Source organism: Meriones unguiculatus, chromosome 19, assembly GCF_030254825.1.
Source record: "Meriones unguiculatus strain TT.TT164.6M chromosome 19, Bangor_MerUng_6.1, whole genome shotgun sequence".
Classification (NCBI taxonomy): Eukaryota; Metazoa; Chordata; class Mammalia; order Rodentia; family Muridae; genus Meriones; species Meriones unguiculatus.
Window position 1 is genome coordinate 34,405,603 of NC_083366.1, and position 5,807 is coordinate 34,411,409.

Genomic DNA, 5,807 nt, shown 5'->3' on the forward strand with positions numbered 1-5,807 from the left:
GTGGCCACCTCCCTCATCTCCTTCCAATCCCACCCCCTCCCTCCCAATTCTTCCCCAATGCCCCTCCCCTAGTCCACTGGTAAGGGAGGTCCTTCTACCCTTCTATTCGAACCTAGCCTACCAGGTAGCATCAGGAATGGCTGCATTATCTTCCTCTGTGGCCTAGCAAGGCTGCACCCCCAGGAGGAGGTGATCAGAGAGCCTGCCACTGAGTTCATGCCAAAGAAAGCTCCTGATCCCCTTACTAGGGACCCCCCTTAGATACTGAGTCTATGGGTTACATCTGAGCCGGAGTTTTAGGGCCTCTCCATGCATTATCCTTGGTTAGGGTATCATTCTCTTCAGGGTACCCAGAGCTCAGTATTTTTTGGCTCTGTTGCTCTCCTTGTGGAGCTCTTGTCTCCTCCAGTTCTTTCTATCTCCCCCTTTTTTCATAAGATTCTATGTACTCTGCCCAAAGTTTGGCTATGAGTCTCAATTTCTGCTTCAATACCTCAATCAGTAGAATCTTTCAGAGGCCCTCTGTGGTAGGCTCCTCTCCTGTTCCCTGTCTTCTGCTTCTGATGTCTATCGTGTTTGTCCTTTTGAATGAGGACTGAGCATCTTCCCTAGGGTTTTCTTGTTGTTTAGCTTATTTAGGAGTATAAATTTTGGAATGTTTATCCTATATCATGTGGCTAATATCCACTTATGAATGAGTATATACCATGTGGGTCTTTCTGCTTCTGGGTTACCTCACTCAAGATGATCTTTTCTAGTTCCATTCATTTGCCTGCAAATTTCATGATTCCCTTGTTTTTAATTGCTGAGTAGTATTCCAGTGTGTAAATGTACTACAAGTTCTATATCCATTCCTCCATTGAGGGACATCTGGGTTGTTTCCAGCTTCTGACTATTACGAATAGAGCTGCTACAAACACGGTTGAGCAAATGTCCTTATTCTATAGTTGAGCATAATTTGGAGATATGCCTAGGGGTGGTATAGCTGGATCTTGAGGTAGCACTATTCCAAATTGTCTGAGAAAGTGCCAGATTGATTTCCAAAATGGTTGAACAAGTTTACATTCCAACCAGCAATGGAGGAGAATCCCCTTTCTCCACATCGTTTCCAGCATGTGTTGTCACTTGAGTTTTTTAAAATGTGGAACGCTTCATGCTAATCGTCCATGTACTTAGACCATGCTAATCGTCTCTGTATTGTTCCAATTTTAGCATATTAGTGCTGCTGAAGCAAGCACTAATGATTGGTTTTTGTTGTCAACTTGAAAGTCTGGAGAGATGGGTCAGTAATTAAGAGCTCTTGCTGCTCTTCCAGAGGTCCTGGGTTTGAATCACCATCTATAACTTTCTAACTCAGGGGATTTGAGACATCATCTGGTCTCTAGAAGCACTAGGCATACATGTAGTATGTTCAAGCGAAACACCTATACATATAAAATAAAACTTTAAAAAGAAGAAATTAAATTGTCAACTCGGACAGTCTAGAATGACCTGGAAATGGAGTTTCAACGGGAATTGTCGCCATCAGGTTGGCCTGTGAGCTTGTCTTTGAAGGTGACCACCTTACTTATTTTAATAGATATGGAATGGAGCTGGTTGTGTACAGCACCACCCTGGGTTTGAATTCTGAATTGTATAGACGTGGATAAACTGAGCTGAGAGGTAAGTATGCATTCGTTTACTCTTTCTCTCTGCTCTTGACTGTAGGCATTACTAGATATTTCAAGTTACTGCCACCTTATTTTCCTTACAGTGGTCTAGAATAACCTGTCTCTCTCTTAAGCTTTCTTTTTCAGAACACTAACCAAAGAAAGGGAAAGTAAGATAGGATAGTATGTTCACGACCAGCTCATTTTCTCAAAAGGAGATAAATGATACATCTCTCAATAGGGAGATAAGGGAGTGCATGTAGAGGGAGGAAGACTTGATCGTAGTCTCGTTTGAAGACTATCATAGGTGCTGTGAATAATAGCCAATGGAACAAAAGCTCTTCTCCCCACAGAGTTTGCAGTCTCCTTAGTGAAAGAGTGACTGTCAAAAACATATTTGTCATCTCCTGTGGAGTCGTCTTTACTAGTAGTAACCACTGAAGAAATTATGACTAAGACACCCGTAAGGATGTTACAGTGGAAAGAGGAGAGCAGGCTGGTCTCCAGGCTACTTCATCTCAGTTTATGCTATGTGGGTGCCTCAGAATAGAGCTAGATAGAAAAAAAAAAAAGTTGATAGGACAACCATGAAACTCACAACATTTTCCTTCATGACTTCCCAGAAAAAAATTCACCTCCTTCACTCTAAGTCCTAACACCCTGAAGATATCATGAGCAAACTAACCCCAGAAGACTGAATTTTGCAGTTAGTTTGTTGGTGGATTGTTCTGATGCACATGCCTGATTTTCTAAAGATAGAGATTATCAAGTCCTGCTAAACTCACATATCACCGTAGACAGCTCTCATACATACTTTGTTGCTGTTCATGATTCTAAGGTTTTGTGGGAAATAGGTCTCACTCGTTTCTGGATTTTTTTTTTTAGGTTTTCTGATATTCATAGCTTATTTGCACTGATAAAAAGGGTTTCCCCATGCTCTCTGGGCTCAACAATGTGTCACCTGTTTCTGGGTATGCCAGATCATCTCTCTCTGATGATGAAACCAGAGTGCATGCACTTTCTAGCTTTTCCCCTGGTCTTTGAGAGAGTGGTTCCTGATTTGCAACTTCATGAGTAATTTTATATTTAACATAGTAAAAGAACCAATGGAAAACCATCTCTTCTGGGATGGGGAGGGTTTTAAACAGGTAAAATTATGCCTCCTCCTCTTTAGAGGCGGTCCTGTCTGGGGAGACTACCAAAGGATACATCCACAGTGCTCAAGCTACTTGGATGCTCTTGAGAATTCTCTTATTTTAGAGCACTTGCAAAGGTCAAAGTGACTGTGTTAGGGTCTTATTTGCTTCCACGATGTCTTTCCCATTACATCTCCAAGGATAGGTAAAGCTGCAGAGCCTATGAGCTTAAGGATATAATCTGAGTGATACTTGCAGTAAGAATGGCAGAGGACCACCTAGTCCCACTGTACTTGCCCAAACAGAGGGCACATGAGTGTTCACACAGCGATGTGATTTTTCTGTTCGTGGAGAATGGCCGCCAGGATTTCCCAGACATCTCCCATACAGGAGTTACTATGTATAAGTCACTTCAGTGGTTTTTAGTTATCTTCCTTACATAGAACAGTACCTTATATGTAAGAATATGAGAGATTCAATTATCAACATTGGGTAGCATCAAATTTAATATCAATCATAAAACTCATGAAACAGCTTTCCGAATTTGCTGAATTTTATCTAGTTATGCATTCTGATAGGTAGCACACATACGTATATAAGATATAGTAATTTAAAATCTTTATGTGGACAAGTCTTGTGAATCTACTTCCATTTTGGTGCAGGAAATTAAAGGTATGGCTCTGACTACTGTCAGAAACCTCCCCTGGCACCTATTCTAGATCTCTGAGCTCTTTTTTGCCAAGTTAATAAACCTTCCCCCAGAATGCACCCACACAGAGACCCACCGAGGTACTCATTTCACCTTGTATCACCTGAGCAGTATGAGAGTAGTTGCATAAAGCATGCAGATTGATCACTGGAACCTTGCGATGGTTTGTCACGGAGTTCACAGAGCTGGTTTGCCTCTTGAGCCTTAAACGTGCCCAACCCTGGGATCACTTTCTAGCCCCAGGATTTTTCCAGAAAGTAAAGCTGGAGAATCTCACAAAACATTTGGGATTCTGGAGAGAATCAGAGCTCAGGGCTGGAAACTCAAGTTACTGGATATTTCCAGTTCTGATGTGATTCTGTGAATAGGACATTTTAGTTTGCTGTTGACTCAGACTTTCCCATTACACAGTTCAGCAAAGCAGGCTGAGGAGGCTCTCAGGCTCGTAGACACTGCTTCCAGAGTCGGGCTTGTGGATTAGAGAATTTGACATCAGTGCCGGTGTCACTGTAAGCATGTAAAGCTTCTGTAGGGCAATCCTATGTAGACAAGGAGACAAGTGCTCTCTTTTCTATTTTCATAAGATGTAGTTAACGATCTCCCTCAAAAAGAATGTATCAGTTTTCTCAACACAATAGCCATTCACAGTTCATAGTATGAAGCATTCATCAGGTACAGTCGGGGATTTCTTCTTAAAATCTAAAGACATAAATCCACGAAAATTGGGGTGAATGTTACACATGTTGCCAAGTCTCTCATACTAAGAAACACTTAGAAAATCTAATTTCTTTCTTTAGGGTTCACAGGAGGTAAAGTGGCAGAAATCACATTCATCTGAGGCAGCTTTACTTTTTTCTTTCTTCTCAACCTCTGTGGTACATGTTTGGAGGCTGACTTTATTGCTCTTGAGTAAAACCAATGACGCTAGGGACAGGAAGGGATGTGGTGTTGGCAACAGGTTGAAGAGCCACCTGAAAAGCCTTCCTCCAGTCTATGTGGTAAGGAGTCAAAACAACAACAAAACAGACATCAGTCATGAGGTTGATTTGCAAAGATAAAGAAGGGGAGAAAGGGCCAGTGTCTGGGGTATGGGAGCATTTTGTATCTTGTTTGAAGATTATGAGGATCCCTTCATCCTGTCTGACTTGAAGGTCAGGTAGAGGGCAAGGCACCATCCACCTTCTCAGAGGTCATTCAACTAAAGTGATTACTCATGAGCTGAAGCTTAAGAACAGGAAAAATTGAGACCAAGCCCAAATCTAGTACTGGACAGAAGAGTCCAACACCCACCAATCATAAGTGCTGACTGTAGAGCCAGAGAATGTTTCATTCATGAGTCAATGACAGGAGAATATCATGAGGAATAATTATGAAAATTAGTAGCCAAAAATAGGGGTATGGATAGTAGAAAATATACTCCTCCCCAATTACTTTCTTTGTCACTGAAGATTAAGGGTCAACAGCTCCAAGATGCCAAAGATATTAACAGTCATCTTAAAATCTAAAATTTCTAGCAATGTAATTTCTGCACCTGCCATCCCTTTTCAAATACTTCAGATTTTCAATTGCTCAGAGAATCGGTCCTGAAGATGAGGGCAGCTCTAGGCCTTACAATAGGGTGATCAGTAAGACTCACATCTATGTGGCTTTTAATGATCCGTTTTTGCAGAATTAAGAATTAAGCTTGGGGCCTCACACGCGCTAGGATAGTGCTCCACCACCAAGATATACCCTCAGCCCACACGGATTTTAAAATAGGCAATTTGCCAAAGGTAAAACACAAGTCAAAAGTGTAATGTCAAATTGAAGTGATATATGAATGGGTACAAATTGCTGTAAGAAGATTTAAAAGTAGAACTTGTGAAATCTTCACATAGAAGTCCTCGTGAAGATGAGCATCTAAAAATAGTGGTCTAAGGCTGTAATATCAAATAACCAATATGACATTCTTTGTCTTTTCCAATTATGATTGTATTTCTAATACTCTTAGGTGTCTCAAATGCAAGATTAGATGAAGTAACTATAGTGCTCATAAAAATCTCATCAATGTTTGTTTTCACTTTTACTAAAAGAACATTCAGCGTATCAGGCTATTTACCAGAAAAAAAAAATGTGTTGGTTAACAAGAAAAATTTTGCTAGAATTTTTTTCAGAAAAAAAAAAAAAAAAAAAAAAAAAAGTCCACTTGCTTATGGACATGCCTCTGGTTCCATAACAATTAACTTACAGATTTTAAAGGCATCTTTGAGGCCAACCACAGATATAACCTTCCAGAAGGCAGGCTTTGACACAAATTGAACCTGAGCATATGGT

General features: G+C 40.7%; 1 non-coding gene across 1 annotated transcript; it reads right to left on the bottom strand.

The window, feature by feature from the left end:
• Positions 1-1,135: 1,135 nt before the first annotated feature.
• On the bottom strand, positions 1,136-1,238 carry LOC132649400 (U6 spliceosomal RNA). Its single transcript, XR_009587836.1, has one exon. It is a non-coding gene; the product is annotated as a U6 spliceosomal RNA (small nuclear RNA).
• Positions 1,239-5,807: the final 4,569 nt, after the last annotated feature.